The sequence below is a fragment of the Rutilus rutilus genome (genome assembly GCF_951802725.1).
Source record: "Rutilus rutilus genome assembly, chromosome: 6".
NCBI lineage: Eukaryota > Metazoa > Chordata > Actinopteri > Cypriniformes > Leuciscidae > Rutilus > Rutilus rutilus.
In genome coordinates this window covers 40,232,382-40,255,448 of record NC_140214.1, presented here as the reverse complement: position 1 = coordinate 40,255,448, position 23,067 = coordinate 40,232,382, and the positions used below count along the sequence as shown (strand labels likewise).

General features: G+C 36.5%; 2 protein-coding genes and 1 long non-coding RNA gene across 3 annotated transcripts in view; 1 reads left to right on the top strand and 2 right to left on the bottom strand.

The window, feature by feature from the left end:
- The window catches only part of LOC311291359 (uncharacterized protein), a 796,365-nt gene that overhangs the window by 479,026 nt on the left and 294,272 nt on the right, over positions 1 to 23,067 (bottom strand). The window lies entirely within an intron of this gene.
- The window catches only part of LOC311291423 (uncharacterized protein), a gene marked incomplete at its 5' end in the record, with an annotated part of 543,326 nt that overhangs the window by 322,597 nt on the left and 197,662 nt on the right, over positions 1 to 23,067 (top strand). The gene's annotated exons all lie outside the window — the stretch shown is intronic.
- Positions 289 to 7,447, bottom strand: LOC311291361. Its single transcript, XR_014627546.1, has 5 exons — positions 6,972 to 7,447; positions 6,616 to 6,725; positions 6,480 to 6,523; positions 5,344 to 5,408; positions 289 to 1,877 (listed from the first exon to the last, which is right to left on the bottom strand). It is a non-coding gene; the product is annotated as an uncharacterized lncRNA (long non-coding RNA).

Below are 23,067 nucleotides of genomic sequence, written 5' to 3'. Positions count from 1 at the left end.
AAGAAACCAACAGCAAAGACGTTAGATAGAAGCATATAAATAAGTATTTATTATACTCGTATGAGAAACATCAAATGGCAAACGCTCAAAAAGCGGAACAAAACTTGTTTGATCTGAGCAGCGCAGAGCATTATCAGCTCAGCCCCCCAAAAAAGCGATCGCGGCCAAAGCAGCTGCGGGCTGATCTCGATCACGCGAACATTACACCGAGCTGCGCGATCCACCGAGAAGCATTTCAATTCAGCGCACAATTCTCTATCTCTATTATAAACCCACTGCCCAGCTAGAAATTTTTTGTTCTAAAAATGTTCTAAGAACATTAGCATGTATTGTTCTATAAATGTTTTCAGCGGCTAGTTTTAGTTTTGTTCTCAGAATGTTCTTTTAAAAGTTTGGAGAACATTCTTTAAAAACATTATTAAAATGTTTAGTAGTAACATTCTTTTAACATTATTCTCTAACGTTCTTAGAAAGTTTTCAGCGGCTAGTTTTAGTTTTGTTCCCAGAATGTTCTTTTAAAAGTTTGGAGAACATTCTTTAAAAACATTATTAAAATGTTTAGTAGTAACATTCTTTTAACATTATTCTCTAATTTTCTCAGAACGTTTTCAGCGGCTAGTTTTATTTGTGTTCCCAGAATGTTTTTTTAAATGTTCAGAGAACATTTTCTAAAAACATTATTAAAATGTTTAGTAGTAACATTTTTATAACATTATTCTCTGACGTTCTTATAATGTTTTTAGCGTGTAGTTTTATTTTTGTTCCCAGAATGTTCTTATAAATGTTCGGATAACATTTTTTTAAAAACATTATTAAAATGTTTAGTAATAACGTTCTTATAACATTATTCTCTAATGTTCATAGAACGTTTTCAGCGGGTAGTTTTATTTTTGTTCCCAGAATGTTTTTTTAAATGTTTAGAGAACATTTTCTAAAAACATTATTAAAATGTTTAGTAATAACATTCTTATAACATTATTCTCTAACGTTCTTATAATGTTGTAAGCGGATAGTTTTATTTTTGTTCCCAGAATGTTCTTTTAAATGTTCGGATAACATTATTTAAAAACATTATTAAAATGTATAGGTGTACCATTCTTACAACATTATTCTATAACGTTCTTAGAAAGTTTTCAGGGGGTGTTTTTATTTTTGTTCCCAGAATGTTCTTTTAAAAGTTCAGATAACATTTTTTTTTACAACATTATAAAAATGTTTAATAATAATATTGTTAGAACATTATTTCTCCTAAAAGGTAGGATAACATTCTCTAAGAACACTCTAAAAATGTTTTGTGATGATGACCTTCTATAAATGTTTAATCATAACATTTTTAGAACATTATCCCTTTATTCTTATAAAGTTTTAAGCAGGAAGTTTTATTTTTATTCTTAGAACGTTCTTCTAAAAGTTAGGATAACATTCTCTAAAAATACTCTTAAAAATACTACTTAACATTCTTATAAATTTTTTAGTGGGAAGTTTTATTTTTGTTCCCAAAATGTTCTCTTAAACATAAAAAATGCTTAGCTATAACATTGTTAAAACATACAATTGTATTAATCTCTAAAATAAAACAAAAATCTAACAGGTTTATGAATGGCATTCACATAAATTATTAGAAGTTCTGCGTACAGTAGATGCCCAACATTAAATGAAGAACTCAGTAAAGTCCAATGTGCAATCACACGTCTTGACTGCTGTTTGCTCAGAGCGCTCATCATCAGTCTTTGGTTGTCTTGGTTCTTGCAGAAAAAGAATAAAGTCATCTGCATTAATAGGTGTTCTACTGTTCTTCTCTTCTTTTTCAGCTGCTATCCCAGTTAGCAGAATTGAGCTCCATTCTCTGTGTGCATGGTAGAGTTTTTCCTCATAGCCTATAAAAGAAGATCATGCAACAGTGTAAACAAAAATAATACAAATACATATTACATATTAAGATCACAAGCAATATTGACTTTGAAAACTTTCAAAATTAGCCAGCCTAATTATTAATCAGAAATTAATTAGATTAGTTTATTTAAAAGTATAAATATGATACCTTATGAGTATCTATTTTGTTTCTGTAATTTAAAACATATACTTAATCCATTATATACATGTTAAAGGGATACTCCACTTTTTTTTGGAAATAGGCTCATTTTACAACTCCCCCAGAGTTAAACAGTTGAGTTTTACCGTTTTCGAATCCATTCAGCCGAGTTTCTGATATTTAGAAGAATGTCAGTAACCAGACAGTTTCTGGTCTCATTGACTTCCATAGTATATATTTTTTCCTACTATGGAAGTCAATGAGACCAGAAACTGTCTGGTTACTGATATTCTTCCAAATATCAGAAACTCGGCTGAATGGATTCGAAAACGGTAAAACTCAACTGTTTAACTCTGGGGGAGTTGTAAAATGAGCCTATTTCCAAAAAAAGTGGAGTATCCCTTTAATAACACAACTAGAGGCTAAATTATTTTAACAAACTACAAACTTGGCTTGAGAAGTGTGAACCTCGAACTCAGGTAGCCTTGAGCACAGCTGCAGCATGTCACAACACTGCCCACGATGCTTTTGCTCTGATGTAACAGCTTATTTTCATCAGTTATATTGTCTATGGATTGTTACATTTCTTACAGATTTCTGCTTGTTTTAAATCAGATACAGATAAAGTAGTACTGCATTTGAGATAGAACAATTTCTAGTGTGATTTAATCATACCTGTGAATCGTCTCTTTGCTATTAGCTAAGCTGTAAGTTTTAGTTACTTCAAAAGCAGAAAGAAAAATATGCTATAACTTCTGTTTCTTATTGAGAAATCACAGGACAGTGTTGACACTAACTTTTTGTGCTCCAGTAGGTTTCTGTGTGCGCACAATCTGCATGTTAAATGTGAGCTACTGTCTGTGCATATGAAAGCTTGTTTCCGCCATGGAATACAATTTTTAAAAAAGGTAATTGCGAATCACAATTCAAACTTTTTTTTTCTCAGAAGTGCGAGATATAAACTCGCAATTGGCCGCTTGAAAGTCAGAATCACAGGATAAATTAGTAAAACCTGAGAAAAAAAAGCAATTCTGGCTTATTTTTTTTTTGCTGTCGTTTCTATATGAGAACATTAATGCACTTCATCAATACAGCTGCTCTGAGAGTCACTTCAGCAGCATTTTAGCTTCATTTGAGAAAAACTATCATCATATCATAAAACACAGAGAAACTCAAAGGTCTACACGGCAATCCGTCAAATAAAAGTTTGGTTTAACCTTTGAAGAACGTTTTGCTTAAATCATTACATTTTAAATAATTGGTTATAGCAATTTAATTAAACCATTCAAATGGAATCAAGAAAACAAAAAAAAATTTACTTTTGGGAGATGCGAGAGCGAAGTAGTCCAGTGATAATTAACAGGCAGCCATGGTTAATGCAATTTGCAAAGACCCGCCCCCTTTAGTTACTGTTGCTATGTCCAACAAGCCATGGCGCTCTCACGCCACACATCATGTTGTCACGCAATGAAAAATACATTGCGGATCACAGAAAAAACGCTGAAACGTTTAAACGCAGAGACAAGACAGAGCAGGTTACTTTTGATATGAAAGTTGAAACAAAGTCTCAACGTTTAATTTGTGTAATTTTTTTAGAAAAAAATATTTTTGGTAAAATAAAAATGTAAAAAATACCTGTCAATCAAACTCCCTCGAAGGGTGAATTCTGAGGGGAGTAAAAAAGACAGCTCACAATTCTGATATTTTCTTGCAATTGTGTGTTCTTGCCTCACAATTCTGAGAGAAAAAAAACAACTGTAATTTTACTGATGGAAACAGACAGTAAAAAAGTGGACTTCAAAGATTTCTTATTCTGTAGCTCCCTGTGGGATTTTTTTAACAAGTCCATAAAAATGCATCCATCCATGATAAAAGTACTCCACACGGCTCTGGCAGGTTAATAAAGGCGAAAGGTGAAGCGAAGTGATGCGTTTGTGTAAGAAACATATCCATATTTTATATTTTAGGGCTGGGAATCGATTAAAAAAAGTAACTGATTAATTACACAATTTGCTGTAATTAAATGCAATTAATTGCATTTCCCCCAAGCTTGTAATCATCAATATTTAAACTTAGATTAACCTAATTAAACAACAAAAAGGAAAAAAAGGAACAGAAAATAGCCCTGTATTAAAATAATATTAAACATCAATATATCAATATATTATTATTTTCAATAATCAATCAACATAATAAATTTAACAATTTATTATTATAATTTTTTTTTTCTAATTATCAAAATAAAACATAGTCCTACAAAGCTATTATTACAAGAGCATGTGATCAGAGCAGGTAATTTTACCATTGTTGTCAGCATGACTATACCAGCTCAGTAGGGCTATTTCACAGAAGTCTACTACTGAGAAATTTCACGTTATTTGACTTTGCTTTTCCAGTGCATGATTGGTACATGATTGGAGCGTTTGGGCCGTTAACGACAGAGCAGAACGCGCAGCGCAAACACGGAGCAGAACATTGAGCAAAGAGCTCAATGTTTGCTCAGTGTTGTGTGTGTGTGTCAGTGCGCCGACACACAAACACGGAATGTAGAGCGCGGAGCGGAAAAGACCCGGTCATGAAAGCTGCGCGAGAATAAAACCTGATCGCCAAACACGGAGGGGCGGGACGGCATATTTTGCAGCCTTTTCCGCAACAGGAAGGCAAAAAAAGTGCTGCGTTAATTGCATTTTTTTTATAAACTCGTTAAGCATCTCAAATTAATCGCGAAGATTAACGTGTTAATTCCCCCAGCCCTACCATATTTATAATTTTATCGACTTAAATAACTAGCTTCCAGCAGACAGCCATATGCAAGTCAAATTACGCCCAAAGAGTTAGTCAACGCATCGATACGCATATGCGCCTGCAAGGCAACGCATCACTACACTTCGGCCGCCATATGCGTCTATGAGTAGAAAAATGTGTCGTCCCAGTTTTTGATACGCGACGCACCGTTGTATGCAATACTATGCGTTGTTGGTGGGGGCAAAACTGCAAGTTGCTTGCGTCCGACGTGTTGACTATAAAAGGCTCTTGTCGGTGCATGACATAGGAGTAGCATAAGCTTTGACGGCTCTCGCGGTTCAAACAAACAGGGCTAGGCAATAAATTCAAGCTCCTCCCACATTTCTCTTTATATGATTCTCTTTAATGATCATTTTTCTAAAAATCTCTGTGGAAAGAAAGTCAGATATAAATCTGGGACAGATATAAATCTGGCACGAGGGAGAAAAAAATAGATCATTTTTATTTTGGAGTGCATTGTGCGTTTAAAATTGACTACGGTTTTATAAAATGCAGTGGATACTTACTAGTGATGGACTTGTTTCTCTGTTGGTGCCTGTTCTGCTCCGTAAACATTGGTCCAATGCTTGATCTTAAGAAAATGTAAAAAGTGTGTTAATGTGTGTTAACAGACTATTGATCTGTGTTAGGCTATATAAATCTGGAGAACCCTTACTAACATTAACCATGGTTTTGCAACACTAACTAAATGGTAATAAATTATTGTAATCAATCCACCATAAAAATATTGTTTCTACACTTTACTATAATAAAAACCATGGTTAATTTAGCAAAGGACCCTGGGAACATGTCCTAAAAAGAACAGCTCATCCAAAAAATAGACTCTCTATCGTTATTTACCGGTACTCCATGTTGTTCCAAAACTGTATGAATTTATTTTGTATAACCTTAATTAAGATATCTTGAGAAATGACTTCACTGTTTTTTTTTGTTTTTTTTTCATAAAATGGGTTCCAATGTTGTTTAATTCCCAACATTCTTGTGTTTCAGAGAAGTAAGTCATACAGGTTTGAAAATAATTTCATTTTGAAAGGACATTTATGTTATGTATAAAGACACAATGTTCTCAGTTCCCTCATTGTAAAGCTCCTATGCTGAGGTTTATTTTATTTAATTTTTTCAAAATGTTGCAAGTAAAATGTTCTAATTGTGTTAACTTGTCACATTAGAAGAACGTTTTATGAAGAACATTCAACATCTCATCTCTCAATGATATCCTCAAAACATTTCCCTAACGTGACAGAGAGAATGTTCTTCTTTTGTTATCATGAAACATTGGGACAATGTTATATTGAGATCATTGTACAACTTTAACTTTAGCAACATTCCCAAAATATGCTCAAAATGTTGCAAGTAGAATGTTCTTCTTTTGTTATCATGAAACATTGGGAACATTTGTTTCCATAAAATGGGTTCCAATGTTGTTTTATTCCCAACATTCTTGTGTTTCACAGAAGTCATACAGGTTTGAAAATAATTTCATTTTGAAAGGACATTTATGTTTGGGTCAGCTAGGCCCATAAAAACTCATATCAAGAAGACAGGTACAATTTTGACTGGAGGGTTTGGACCAGTGTGCCTTTGAGCAGAGTTTACATGTTCTGCCTCTATTTCACGTGTATTTTACTATGACAATACTCACCGCAACTGAAGATCATGTGGCTGGATAATTTATTCCCAAAATTCCTGGATGGGAAACACACACATACAGCAATATTATTAGCTATTTGTATTTACTTACTAAAAGAGACATAAAAAGCTTGCAAATTTTTACTCACCAGCTCAAAAACATATTATGATGATGACTCATCATTTTGACGGTAACGTTAGGCCGATATCCCGCGATCATTCAAAAGCCTAGCTTTCATAGTGTGGTTCGAGTTCCTCTCTGTATAAAGACACAATGTTCTCAGTTCACTCATTGTAAAGCTCAGACTATGCTGAGGTTTATTTTTATTTATTTTTATCAAAAACTAACTTAGCTGACAATATTTAGCCTAAGGTTACACATGCAGCCTGAAACATTGACATAATATCGATATTGCTCTAGTCGCATTTAAAATTAGCTTCTCAATTTAACACACTATATTTTGATGTAGCAGAATGTATTTTTATATAAAATAAAGTTATTTACCTTCCGCAGATTGCAATATGTCCGTTACACGTAGGCTACGTTGTTAAAATTCGTTGTCCATTTACATCCCGCAACTCGCTCAAAATAAAAATGTAACAGTACGATGCAAAATAATCCATGTTTTAAACAATGTAAAAGCCACAGAACCGAAGGAGGCTAGTACTGAAGATCCTCCCGAGCAGCAGCAGCGCGCACACACACACACTCTCACTCTAACAGACGAATATTCAAACTTCAAACTTGACCAGTAAAAGGCGCGCATAGCTGCCATTGGCCAGATTCCTGGATGACAGTCTGAATAGCCAATCATGCTCAAAACAACTCGAAGAGACAGCCAATAATGTGGTAACATTGCAATTACAGGAAAAGATTACATGTTTTAAAAGAAAGAATATGAAAAAAATGTGCACGGCTATTTATTTAGTTGTATTTGTAAGCTGGCTGTTATATTTAATCAATTGGTTAAATGGTGTCTTCATTGCAGTGCATGAAAAAATAAAAAATAAACTTACAATAACATATAAATAATAATAATAAATTACACAAATAATATATACCATGTATAACAACATATATTTACCACTGCTCTGCCAAACAGCAGTTTAAAAGAGCAAACATATTATATATTAAACAGAGCAAACATTGCATATGTAGGCTATTCATATACAATTCTGTATACCTACCTACATGAAAAACTAATGGATTGGTATCATGGTAACATAAGAGTTACATTCATGTGACCCATAAGGATCCTTTTGCACTTTAACAAAATATTGACCTTTCCTTTAGAAACACTCTTATGCCTAATAATGTCAACTTGCTTTTCACCCTGTGTGGCACAGTTACACAACCTGTTGGTTTAGGGTTAATCCTCTGTCCAACACAACACTTTGGTAACATTGGCATAATTCTATACAAGTTGCAACATATACCCCAGGTTTCACAGGCAAGGTTTAAGCCTGTAGTCCCAGACTAAAATGCACGTTTGAGCTGGTTTACCTGAAAGCAACTTGCACTGACATATCTTAAAATATGTCAGTGCCATTGTTTTGTCTCAAGATGCACACCAGTAATGTTTCTTTTTCTTTTTTCTAAGGCACATTTTTAAAAGCTAATTAAATGCACTAAGGCCTAATCCTGGCTTAATCTAAACTCTGTGAAACCGGGTCTGGGTTAGAAATTAAGGGTTAAGGTTAACCCTAACCCTAACCCTTGTCTACAGACTTTTATTTAACAGCATGGATACTCCAAGGTGTTGACTGCAGTGGTTAGGCCTTTAGCGTTGATACAGGACGAATAACTTCTTACTGTGACAGTCTGTAATGTATTTTAGCAAAGAGTGTTTGTATGGATTGTCCCTAATTAAGCTAGAGCTATTGCATTCAAGTCATGTCATAAAGATCGTATTTACAAGTTGAACGCCACCACAATGATGAGAATATGAGTAGGAAGCTCAGGATTTTCTTTAACCCTGATCTTGAAGAGTTAGGGGTGTGTCAGTGGGAAACATTGTGGGATACCACTATACTTAGGTATTTAGCAGTGACAATGAAGTAAGCTAATGCCTGCACAAAATATGATAGCATTAATATGTAACAGTATAATATGTGATGATAAAGTTTACAGTGGCTTCATTAATTTAAAACATTAAACAAAATTGTAAAACCTCATGAATACAAACTTCCCAGGAGGACTTAAATGCACCATATGTTCCATCGTGAACCCTGTTGGCCTGCTGTCTGACCAGCAAGCTCAATTTAACAATAATTGTGTAGTTTAATTGCTTAATGTTACATTTAAAATGTTCTAGTTTTGTTAACACGTCACATTACAAGATTTTTTTTAACAACATTCCCAAAATATCCTCAAAATGTTGCAAGTAGAATGTTCTTCTTTTGTTATCATGAAACATTGGGACAATGTTATATTGAGATCATTGTACAAACTTTAACTTTAGCAACATTCCCAAAATATGCTCAAAATGTTGCAAGTAGAATGTTCTAATTGTGTTAACTCGTCACATTAGAAGAACATTTTATAAAGAACAATAAACATCTCATCTCTCAATGATATCCTCAAAACATTTTCCTAATGTGACAGAGAGAACGTTCTTCTTTTGTTATGACAAAACATTAAGACAAACGTTATTTTGAGATCATTGTACAAACTTTAACTTAAACAACATTCCCAAAATATGCTCAAAATGTTGCAAATAAAATGTTCTAATTGTGTTAACTCGTCACATTAAAAGAACGTTTTATAAAGAACATTCAACATCTCATCTCTCAATGATATCCTCAAAACATTTTCCTAATGTGACAGAGAGAATGCTCTTATTTTGGTTTTATGAAACATTGGGACAATGTTATATTGAGATCATTGTACAAACTTTAACTTTAATAACATTCTCAAAATATCCTCAAAATGTTGCAAGTAGAATGCTCTTCTTTTGTTATCATGAAACATTGGGACAATGTTATTTTAAGATCATTGTCCAAACTTTAACTTTAACAACATTCCCAAAATATGCTCAAAATGTTGCAAGTAAAATGTTGTAATTGTGTTAACTCGTCACATTAAAATAACGTTTTATAAAGAACATTCAACATCTCATCTCTCAATGATATCCTCAAAACATTTTCCTAACGTGACAGAGAGAATGTTCCTCTTTTGTTTTTATGAAACATTGGGACAATGTTATATTGAGATCATTGTACAACTTTAACTTTAACAACATTCCCAAAATATGCTCAAAATGTTGCAAATAAAATGTTATAATTTTGTTAACTCGTCACATTAAAATAACGTTTTATAAAGAACATTCAACATCTCATCTCTCAATGATATCCTCAAAACGTTTTCCTAACGTGACAGAGAGAACGTTCTTCTTTCGTTATAATGAAACATAGGGACAATGATATTTTGAGATCATAGTACAACTTGTTATTTCAGAAACATTCCCAAAACATCTTTTGAATGTTGCAGTTAAAATGTTATATCTTAGTTTTCATATAACGTTATAGGAAAATTTTTTTAAATGAGAAAACATCCTTAAAATGTTCGGTAAACATTACATTCAAATGTTTTCTTTAGAACATTAACCAAACTTGTAGGGAATGTTAGCGAAAGTTCTGAGAACGTTCCCTGCTAGCTGGGTGATGACATTGTGATTTAAGCTTGTTAAAAGCCAGATGAAACAGCGCTGATATTCTCAACATATTAACGCAAAAAACAGGCGAAACATTGTTCCAAGAACAAACCAGTCAGAAGACATTTCACTCAACAACTTATGAATTAGCTGTAGTAAAACTGTAGTAAAACAAACTTTTTTGGTAGAAATGTGCCTATTCATATTAAAAATGCTGTATAAATGTATTAAATGTTATGCAGTAATATTTGTTTAGAAGTTGTGGCAGTTTATTAATTTATTTTTGCATTTATATTTATACTAAATGTTTGGGCTACTGTTTTTGATAACACATACAATAGGTTTATAGAAAATCAACAAAAAAATCTATAAATAGGCCTACTTTAATCATTTTTCAGGAATTGTTGATTTTTTTTTAAACGCTTAAAAGTCTGAAACAGAATATCAAGATATTTTATTATTTCGCATATGATGGTGAAAAGTAAAAAAGCACCACCATGTTATATGTATATAATAAATATTTTTGAGCAGCCAATAACAAACAAAAATCCCTTCTAGATTATTGTATCCCTTGAGGTAGCCCCCACAAAATGGTTGGAGACCCCTGGTAAATAGTAACTATGTTTTATAATTACAAGTTTGTGTAATTTGGGGTTTCTGTAGCCAGTGACACTTCATTATTTATATTTTATGGCATTGCACATTTTTTGTTTTTATTTGAAGGCTGAGGCTTCATTAATAAACACAACCCCAATAATCATCATTGGTTTTGAGATGTTACTTGCTGTGAATACCTTGTCTGATAGGCTACAGTATTGTGGCATAGGCTATAGTATCAGGACATCCTGGCTAGTGTCTGTCGCACAGGGGCGAATGGCCGGATGATGGGCCTATTTGGGAGAAAGTCCAGGGCTGTTTTTTAGCCCCAGTCCGTCCCTGAGTGGTGTAAAGCGTGGGATGCAGTGGTGTAAAGCGGTGGATGCAGTGGTGTAAAGCGTGGGATGCAGTGGTGTAAAGCGTGGGATGCAGTGGTGTAAAGCGGTGGATGCAGTGGTGTAAAGCGGTGGATGCAGTGGGGTAAAGCGGTGGATGCAGTGGTGTAAAGCGGTGGATGCAGTGGTGTAAAGCGGTGGATGCAGTGGTGTAAAGCGGTGGATGCAGTGGGGTAAAGCGGTGGATGCAGTGGTGTAAAGCGGTGGATGCAGTGGTGTAATGCGGTGGATGCAGTGGTGTAAAGCGGTGGATGCAGTGGTGTAAAGCGGTGGATGCAGTGGTGTAAAGCGTGGGATGCAGTGGTGTAAAGCGGTGGATGCAGTGGTGTAAAGCGGTGGATGCAGTGGTGTAAAGCGGTGGATGCAGTGGTGTAAAGCGTGGGATGCAGTGGTGTAAAGCGTGGGATGCAGTGGTGTAAAGCGGTGGATGCAGTGGTGTAAAGCGTGGGATGCAGTGGTGTAAAGCGGTGGATGCAGTGGTGTAAAGCGGTGGATGCAGTGGTGTAAAGTGTGGGATGAAGTGGTGTAAAGCGTGGGATGCAGTGGTGTAAAGCGGTGGATGCAGTGGTGTAAAGCGTGGGATGCAGTGGTGTATAGCGGTGGATGCAGTGGTGTAAAGCGTGGGATGTAGTGGTGTAAAGTGGTGGATGCAGTGGTGTAAAGCGTGGGATGCAGTGGTGTAAAGCGGTGGATGCAGTGGTGTAAAGTGTGGGATGCAGTGGTGTAAAGGGATGCAGTGGTGTAAAGCGGTGGATGCAGTGGTGTAAAGTGTGGGATGCAGTGGTGTAAAGGGATGCAGTGGTGTAAAGCGGTGGATGCAGTGGTGTAAAGCGGTGGATGCAGTGGTGTAAAGCGGTGGATGCAGTGGTGTAAAGCGGTGGATGCAGTGGTGTAAAGCGGTGGATGCAGTGGTGTAAAGTGTGGGATGCAGTGGTGTAAAGGGATGCAGTGGTGTAAAGCGGTGGATGCAGTGGTGTAAAGCGGTGGATGCAGTGGTGTAAAGCACGCCGCCACTGGACTCTAGAGCAGTGGAGACGTGTTCTTTGGAGTGATGAATCACGCTTCTCTGTCTTGCAATCCGATGGACGAGTCTGGGTTTGGCGGGTGACAGGAGAACGGTACTTGCCTGATTGCCAAGTGTAAAGTTTGGTGGAGGGGGGATTATGGTGTGGGATTGTTTTTCAGGGGTTGGGCTTGGCCCCTTAGTTCCAGTGAAAGGAACTCTTAATGCTTCAGCATACCAAGACATTTTGGACAATTGCATGCTCCCAACTTTGTGGGAACAGTTTGAGGATGTTCCTGTTCCAACACGACTGCGCACCAGTGCACAAAGTAAGGTCCATAAAGATATGGATGAGCAAGTTTGGTGTGGAGGAACTTGACTGGCCTGCACAGAGTCCTGACCTCAACCAGATAGAACATTAAATGTCTGAACATTTGGGATGAATTAGAGCGGAGACTGGGAGCCAGGCCTTCACAAATGCGCTTCTAGAAGAATGGTCAAAACATTCCCATAAATACACTCCTAAACCTTGTGGAAAGCCTTCCTTGAAACTGTTATAGCGGCAAAGGGTGGGCCAACTCCATATTAAACCCTACGGATTAAGAATGGGATGTCATTAAAATTCATGTGCATGTAAACGTCCCCACTATTGGCAATATAGGATATGAGATCACATTATTTGAGCTTGGGAACAGGGAACAATCAGAATGATGACAAAGTGACAGGAAAAAAATAGAAAGGGCCAGTTGAAACAGTTTTTCTCAAATTTTTCTCAAATACAAATCCAGTAAAGATAAAGTGCTAAAAACAATCTCTCTCTTTTACAGAAAAACTGGGAAGGATTTTTTGGAAAAACACAAAGCACAAAAAATGTCCAAAAATCTGGTTCTGCAGCTATTTTACAGAGGATAGCTTCTGCTCTCTGGCATCGGCTGGATCATAGACCTGCTGGGCATTTTGGAGAATTGCAGTCTGTTACTGTTAGCTTAATTTGGGATCACTACATTGGGTGCCTCGAGGTGCGCTCTTTAGGAGGAAGCAGGGGAGCAACCTTTCATCTTCAGTTCATCCAAAGATACTTAACTGGAGAGGAAAAAAATCTTGTCTGGAGAGAAATAACCAGCTCAATTTTAAAACAAGATTGAACTGGTCTTTACCTGTTTTGTTGTTGTTGTTTTCCAGAAGGCCTATATGTTTTCAAGTATATTAACTTTTTAACATGCAGAGACAGAACTCTAATAACTCCAGATCATTATAATGCTAAAACCTATCAGAATCTATAGAAATTACATCAATTGATTTTCCATATGTCTGTAAGTGCAAGTGTGTCTGTATCCTAAGTGAGTTAGACACTGGATCCTATTGCTCATTTCTGCGGCCTTTGGAAGCGTGTCTTCAGCAAACTTTCTGTCAGCTGATTGAACTTTAGATTTTACTCCTGGTCTTCACTGAGCATATTGGTCTCTTTATGGGGTCAAGCTGTCCTCCCCAACATCTTAATGGTGAAGAATTCAGGCAAGTTGTAATGCAACCTCTGATCAACTCTTTCTGTTTAGTGACATGCATCTCTACTCTTTCAAACAGGACCTATTATGCCCAAGTCTGATTTTGTTTTTGTAGTTTTCATGCTTGAATGTTAATTATTTTCCCCATATTCTGATCAACCAACAAATAAGGCAGTAGAGTAGATTGGGGGAGTGATGAGATTTGCACACTCAAGGGGTGTGTGAGACATACATTAATATCCTGCATCTGTAAACAGACATAAAAAAACTTACTAGCCAGACGTTCAAATACTGAACAGCATATGTATGTCCAAGAGGGATAATAGGCGTCCAGAGACTGAACCTGATTTGCACATCAATTGCACTGTCCTAAGATGGCTCTGATTGTACTAAGAGCTCAATAGCGCCCCAAAATCTGTGGTGAAATATGAAAATGCAGTGCAACACCATCTGAAGAAGTGGAATCTGGGGACCCACCTCTCTGCACATTTTGTATGTCTCTCTTATCTGACACACTCAGGCTATTTCTCAATATCCGTTCCTTAGCGATCTTGCGTCCTTGTGTTCTTACACTACGTCATCATCAACCGTCGAAGTTCAGTTTCAATCCTCAAGAACGCAAGTAGGCTACAGAGGATGCATGAAAGTGCCAGGGTGTGTTCTTGATATTGAGGATGCATCGAATGCAGACTTGAGAGAATCGAAAAATCTGCAATCCAAGCCTGCTGATGTCCCCAAAAACGTTAAAAATCCCAGAAGACGCTGCGGGAGGTCGACACACGAAAGCCTGTAAGCTTTAAACGTCTCGTTCTCACTTAAGAGATTCCCGCTGCAGGCTCGAAATACAAGGCAGTTGGTGAAAGTAAACATTTGTACGTTTGGTTTCCTTAATTTTAATGGAGTGATAACCTGAAGAAAGCAGCAATATTGTTATTGGCATATTAAAAAGAATCTTAACATTGACAAACATAGGTAGCCTAACACATAGGCTTCTCATAAACACACACAGTAAAATAAAAAATGTATAAACTTATGAAAACAATATCTACAATAATATGAAAGAAATGTTTAATAGGTTGTGACATTATGTTGTATTTATTGTGCTTTGGTCGTTAATCTCTATTTGCTGAGAGGGTCAGTTAAGCAGCAAGATCGCAGCACATCTCAATTCTCAGAAACGTTTTTGGAATTGAGAAACAGCCTCAGGTCAGTTCTCTTACCGAACAAGCTGATGATCTGAATCAGATGTGTTAAATAAGGGCGATATATACAAAATGTGCAGAGCGGGACCAGGATTGGAGAAGACCGTAGTCAGGGATTCTCAACTCTGACCCTCGAGGTCCATTTTCCTGCAGAGTTCAGCTCCAACCTTTAACTCTCCTGTCTATAACTTTCTAGTAATCCTGAAGAGCTTGAAGAGCTTGTTCAGGTGTGTGTGTGTGATCAGGATTGCAGCTGAACTCTGCAGAGAAGTTGAGCTGTAGTCAGATGTAGGCAGGAAGGTCAGACTCCAGACTGAGGCTACGTCTATATTAATCTGGATAGATTTCATTACAAACCGCTCTCAGTCCACACTAGCGTTTTCAGGCGTTCTCCAAAAGTTTCTCATCCACACTGAAACGTTGGGAAACGCTAAATTAAATTACGTTAAAACTTGAACTCTGAGTTGACTTACCCTGAGATGGTAAACTCTGAGTTTTCGGTTACAGAACAGCTGAAATGAGTTAGTTCAATCAACTCTGAGTTAAGCTCGTGCACCACAACTATAAAAAGCCATTATCAATGGAGCGCAGATATTATGAGTCACCATGGCAACATCGCCAGACAAAAAGAGGTCTGCATATTTCTCAGCAGCAGAACTAGATGAGCTTCTGCAAGCATGTGTAGAGTACAGACACTTATTATTATTATTATTTTAAATATCGGCTCCAGCAGGGAGAAAGCTAGGGAGAAAATAGTGGCTCGAGTCAATGCGTAAGTTTACATTTTAATTACTGTAATAGCCTACAGTGATGGGTGTAATTAATCACCAAGTAATCTAAATACTGTAATTTAATTCAGAAAATTCGTGGTTTTTTTTATTTTTATTTTTTTATTCTGTAATTTAAAGTAAAATCTGATGTAATTGCATTAGACTATAAAACAATTTTGTATATTTAACATACATTTTTAAAATGTATATTTTTAATGTAACCTTCTCCCTCTACACACTTTGGTCAATTCAAGAATAATTCATGCAATTGTATACTGTTTATTTGAAAGCATTAAGGTTGAGGTTCATATGGGATTTAGTAATTAGTAATAAGTAGACCAATACTTTCTAAAGATGGTCATTATTACATTAATCTAATTACACTGTTGAAGATGTCATTTGTAGTTAGTAATACAAGTAACTTACCCAACTGTTATAACATCTGAGGTGAAACTGGAAGAACAGTGTGTTATTCAACCTAATATTAATTTTCATGTGGAGCAATCCTGCAGGTGTTAAAAGAACATGGCAGCAGCTGAAAATTAAATATAAAAACATAATTCAATCAAGTAAGGCTTGAGCATATCATGGGTGTAGGCTACCTGACTTTACATTTGACATATTAAATAACTAAATAGCATCCAGTGTCTAGCAGTGCAGCAGCATTTACAGCTGAGGGAATTCCTGGAGGGACTTCATCAGAGCCAGTCACTCCCGAAGATCCAAGGGCCTTCATAAAATGTAAGAGGTTTACATATGTGTTATTTTTTATATAGGCTATTTTTGATATGTCCATTTATTTTACTTTGGGTGGGTTTTTTTGTTGGTCCCAACAGATTCTGATGGTAATATCTGTCTTTTGGAGCCTCCTGTCCCAACAGAACCCCAGGCAGTCGTAAGTAGCCACTCAATACACCAGAAATTATGACAAATAGTGTTATAAAGTGTCCTCAACCAAATGCTCATCTTCACAGGACGATGGGGATAAAGAGTTTCTGCTGCCACAGAGAGGCCTACAGAGGTAATGTTAATATTATGTGTCTACACATCAAACAATCTACACATTCAGATTTTTTCACATTTTTATGTGGAGTAGCCTGTAGTAGAATTAATTAGATAAGATTAATTATGTTACTAACCATGAAAATCTGAACTTAGATTTTCGTCTTATGATAAGCTTTTTATTACACTTCCCATTTCTATGTCTGATGGTGACTAACTTTCCATTCCAGATCTAACAATAAAACAGGATAACTTTTACTTCCTTTTATTTAGGATGTAGCCACCAGACGAACTTTCGATATGATCTAACCTTCTAACAAACTTTTGACTCAATGTAACCTGGGTCGAATGGAACTTTTAGAAAGGACTCAATGTTCTGTTTATTTTGACTGTATTGTGAAATGATTGACTGAAATATTAACCCCTTACAATGTTTTTGATATTTTGCTGATGTAGCTAACAAAGGGTAATGACAAGGGGGGGCTTGCTTTAAACAATTCAACCAATCATATTGATAGCGCATGACATGTTAGTCATGATGATTCTATTTTGATATGTCTGGCTTTACCCTATAAAGCCTATTGTATTTTTATGTTGGGCCGAGAATCTCTGAGTATTGCTCGAGAAATCTCCCGGCCGTTTTGAATAAACCATCTGAGGGGCATTTACTGAAGTCTGTCTCATTTGTTTTTATGCTGCGCAGCAAAGAAGTTAGGTTAGTAAACTCAGTCAGTTGTCGATTGAAGACGCAAGAGCTAGAGTATAAAGGGTATTAAGTGTCGATTGTAGACGCTCTGTGTCGATGAGTAGACGCAACAGTTTTATTTATTAAGTGTCGATTAGTAGACGCTCTGTGTCGATTAGTAGACGCAACAGTCTTATTTTAGGTAGTCAGATTTAAGAATTTTACATCACAAGCCTATAGAATCTAAGTTTAAATCTAAGTATAAACGGGTACCCTTATCTTTCGAAAGAAACTCTGGGTTTACCGAAGAAAACCTGCTCCCGACCAGGTTAGGTTCACAAAGTTACCATGGTAAGTTACCTCTCTTTCAGAAACGGGCTTGACTTACTCTGCTTTCTCCCATTGAGAAACAGAAAACCCAGAGTTTCCCTCATTTCAGGGTTAACATACTCAGAGTTTTCACTTAACCTCCTTTCTGAAACAGGCCCCAGGTCGCTCTCACTCACCATTATATGTTTGATCTAAAACACAAATCCTCTCATGTGTTATTATCCTCTCAAATTTTCTGTCATAATTGCAGGACTGTGATATGAAGAGTGTGTGAAGGAACATATTTAGCAACTGTGTGAAAGTGAAAAGCACATAACAGGCACAATACCAGTATAAACATGAATATCTGTGGATTCAATGCGTCACATGACTAAACTTACGTCATCGTTTTTAAATACCTTTGTTTTCACAGTCCGTAATATTTCTAGTACCAATAACAAAAGTATTTTAATTCACATCATGTCTCTTATTCCAACTGTGGTGGCACATGGAAACTGACAACAAGCTGCTACTGACATCTAGTGGTTAGACTAGAAATATTCTCTTTAATGAAATCCTTTTCTTTAGATGTGAACAAGTTGAATAATTATGCAAAATAAAACTACACTGAAAAAAAAAGTTACTTTGAAACATTTTTCTACAGAAATCGCTAGTACATTTTACAAAGAATTACAAAGAAGAGGCAAGCAACAATGAAATTAAACATTAACTTTTGTATTTAATATTTTCTTGTAAAACAAACTGCAATACAATCTTTGTTTTATTTACAAAAGATTTTTTTTACAGTGTAAATACCTTGCAAACATCGTAAAGATGGTACAGAACACTACACAGAATAATATCTGTCACAGAAATAAATAACAGATAAGAAAGATGTTTTTTGTCTTTATTTTTCTTCTTTTATTTTCATTGTGAATGCTCAAATGTCTAAGTTCAGTTTAAAGTACTATACTCACAGGCTGAGCCTATCAGAGGCCTCATTTATAAAAGCGTGTGTAGAATCCCAGCTAAAAGTGAACTTACGCCAGAAAGCAGAGATGAGTACACAAACACACATTGAGATTCATAAACCTCATGAATGGACATGCATGCATATTAAAATGAGCCAGCTAATTAAGCGTAAACCCTCCACCCACCCTGAGATCGTTAGAAAATAGAAGTTAATTCAGTTTATGTATTTTTATTTTATCATTTATTTTCTATTTATTTATAATGTGATCATGCACTGTATTTATGATTAAGACTCATAATGAGGATTTAAAGTGGTTTGTGTGTTTATATTAACAGGGATCTGTGAGCAACAGGTTTAAGTTACAGGTTTTTTCGATTGCTAAAACACTATAACTGGTTCAGTCGGCCCAATTTCCCAAACCGTTCATTCAGCTCTACAAACAAAGACACATTTCTCAAAACGTGTAACACATTTCTCCTGTTTTCACACACGTTCCAATTTTCTCAACGTTTTCGGCAAAACTCTACACAAAAATGCCCTCGTTTTGCACAGGTTTAACCATGCTCTCATTCAGAAAACACTAACACACAATAATTACCTCAGGTGTCACACTGGGAACTCAAATAGCACACAGGGGTAAAGAGACCTTTGTTCCTGATGAATACAAAGCACTATAGTTGAACAAGTTCTTGTGCATTTAATGACCATAAGGGGAGATACCAGCTCATCGCAGGGCTTTTATACTTACAATTACAGTCCACAGTAGCAGAACTTACACTACTCTAGCCAAGTATTTCTTACAGTTAGTATTTTTGCAGAACTGAGAGACGACTGCCTCGCAGAGGGAGAGAAAGTCTTCTGGCAGAAGACTAAGAAACTCCTCTAGAATGGTAAATATGGTCATTAGCATTTCTGCAATGCAATTTGGCAGAAGATGCTAAATGTATTTACTGAACTGTTATTTCCATTTCATCAGTTCAGCATTTCATCTTTTCTGTTCTAGTGCTTTTCATCTACTGCAAGATCTCTCTTCACAGTATAGTGTAATGAAAATAAATTTTCTTAAAGCTTAGCGTTGAATTTCTCTGTACCTGCACCCCTTTATTTATGTTGTACACTGTAATAGACATTGATTTTTACAACCTGATTGCCAAAAGGAGGTTTTTGTAACAGTGTTATGAACTGATCTCACCAGTGTTCTCCAGGCAGTGGAGTAGTGTGTGTGTGTGTAGATTTTGTGTGTCATATGAGGCCAAAGTTTGATTCTCACAAAAGCAAATGTTTTTTTACTAAAATATTTGAATTTGTAGTGGAGGTTTGAGGTTTGTACAAGTTGGTGTGTAGTTTTGAGATTGTGTTTATAGTTGTGAGAAAATGGTCAGTTGATTAATGAATTGTGTGTTAGCAAAAAAAAAAAAAAAAAAAGTTTTTCTCGATTGTTTACACACATTTTCTGAAAGCATGCCTCATATTCTCAAAACTCTACACACAAATCAAAAAACACACACACAATGGGCAAAACCCCTCAATTCTCCTGCAAAATTAAACTTTACATTCAAAACAATGTTATTTCTTCTCAAAATGGTATTTTGTTTTCAAATGACACACACAAACCATCATATGAATAGACATTTATAAGAACCAGTTGAACACTGATGTGCTCAATGTAAAACACTATGATGAATGGAAAACACTTCTTCTCCATTCATCATAATGACTTAGGCCTTTTTTTGTTCAGTGTTACACTTACTACAGACAGTACATACATAAGTGTGTTGTAAAATATTTGAAAATATTGTTTTTATACTCAGAACACACAAATACACGGTAACAAATATATTAAATTTTTCCCACAAAAACAATGTACACAGTGCACATCCCAACTAACACAAAGTTGTACATACAGTGGTCTACATACAAAACAACAGAAGAATTGAAAATTTTAAAGAATAAAAAAAAAAAAATCCAGTGTTGGCATCCATTGCTCCATTGAAGAGCTCACCTGTGGCCCTTTATGCTAAAGCTCTGATTGCTAATTGTAAAACTGTGTGACGGGTGTTTGCCCATGTGATGTGTCAGTGTGCATATTTGAATGGCAGTGTGTTCCTTGTGAAAACAAGAGATTTTCTGCATGAAAATTGTGCCAAAAGCAGATAATTGAGTGTAGTGTTTTGAAAAAAGTGTGTTTTAGAGCTGCAATTTGAGTGTAAAGCAGGAATTGTGCTTGTAGTTTAGCAGAATTGGCTCAGGGGGTTGGTGAATGAATTACATGTTGTGGTCATTGTGTCTCAAGTACCAGTATTTGTGTGTAAACAATTGAGAAAAACTGTAATTTCCTTCATCTGCCGTCAGTCCCTCAGTACGCCCCTTTCTGGGCCTGTTTTGTGCGACGCAACAGTTATAAATGAGGCCCCAGGAGAAGTTTAGATCTTCTCAACACTGGTGAATATATTTCTTCAGCTATGTCCTTGTTTTGCAGGGCTGGAGATGTTTCAGAGGTTGATGCTGATTCACCGTAGTCTGTGTTATCTCCAGATTTATTCCCTGCCAATGTCTCTTGTGTTTCCTAAAGACTCCTTCAATTTCTCCTCAGGATTTGACCATCTTCAGTCCTGACAATGTAAGAAATGTTAACTTTCTCCAGGACCCTGATCAAACACATCTTAATATTCAACAATATCACTGATTTAACTGCACTGACGCTGCTGTATAAGAAATGAACAGAGCTGGACGATGACACTTTTTTTTTTTTTTTTTTTTACAAATAACGCTGGACCCTGTGTCTCAGAAGCAATCCTGATCCGCCAGGAAGAGAGAGAGAAGGGTTAAGTCTCCAAAAAGTCTCAAGTGTTCCTCCAAACACCCTGTTCAGTTCCAGCTGTTGGAGTATATGTTGCATTACAGGCCCATGCAATTGACCCCTGTTATAGCGAACAAAATAAAACACAAAAATACTCGAAAAAAGAGCACTTTTCCTCTTCCAAATTCGAAGGGGCAAATGCAGCGAGCTGTCTCCTGAAATGATTCAGCCCCTAGACTCCCGGGCCGAGGCTTGGAAAGCCATCCCCGGTGTGTCTAAATGGGTACTGAGCACGGTGACACAGGGTTACTCGCTCCAATTCGCTCGCAGACTTTCCCGGTGGCACACAACGTGGCACTCATCCTCCGTGCAGAATAAGCTGAAGGGAGCTGTGAAAACAGTTCCTCCGCCCCACAGCGAGTCAGGCTTCCACAGACGCTACTTTCTCATTCCCAAGAAGGATGGCGGCCTGAGGCCCATCCTAGACCTCGGACATCTGAACCGTGCCCTCATGAAACCGCCGTTCAAGATGCCACAGCACAAGTACGCCCAGGGGATTGTTTTTTCTCAGTGGATCTGAAAGATGCATACATTCATATCCAGACAGACCCCCATCACAGACCGCTCTTGAGGTTCGCGTTCGCAGAGGTGGCCTACCAGTACTCGGCCCTGCCATTCGGACTGTCCCTGCCCCCGCACACTTTTAGGAATCCCTATCCCCCGAGACAGAAGGTTTATCGACGACTGGCTTATCTTGACCCAGTGGGAGGAAGAATTCATTTCTCACAGGTCTGTGCTCCTCAGCCATCTGAAGTGCTTAGGACTCACTGTCTCCCAGCCAGAAAATCTCTTTCCTATTGTTATTATTATTATTAACAATAACTAAACAATTATTGATGAATAGAATATGTCTTGATTAGTAAGAACACATACTTTTTTTGTACCCATTTTTGCCAACAGGACGGTAAATGTTATTATTATAATTTATAAACAGTGTTGGGGGAAACTCATTACAAGTAACTTGAGTTACGTAATCAGATTACTTTTTCAAGTAACTAGTAAAGTAAGGCATTACTTTTAAAATTTACAACAAAATATCTGTTATTTTTTCAGATAAGTACCGCAAGTTACTTTGTTTTCCCGTTTATTGACTGACAGCTCTCTTGTCCTCATGTTGAGACAAATCAAAGAGCAGAGGCATTGGGTTTAAATGGTTATTGTAGTTCTCTAGACTAAATTTGTACAAAAAAAAGATTCAATATTCCTCAAAATGAATAAAATCAGTGAAATGCAGAATCAGAATACTATGCAAACCTCCAATAACTTAATATGTTAAATAAAACATACATTTTTATGCATTTATTCTCACTTTATTGACCAATGTGCTTGCTTCTGACCTTTGATGATTCAGTTAAACCATAAGCAAAAATGACTATAGATCTTTTTTGTTTTTATTGGTTATAAACTTCACATTTTCTTCAGCCTGAGGCTTATTATTTCACTTTTGGTGTGAAAGGGTCTTTACATTTGCCCAAAATTGTAACTTTTTAGTTGTAAAAAAACAAACCCAGCACAGGTGAGCAAAAAAGTAACGCAAAAGTAACGTAACCGTTTATTTTTCAAAAAAAGTAACGCAATTATCATTTCACTATTTCAAGGTTTGCGTTCTCGAGCACCAAACACTGTTGTCGTGCGGATGAGCCGGAG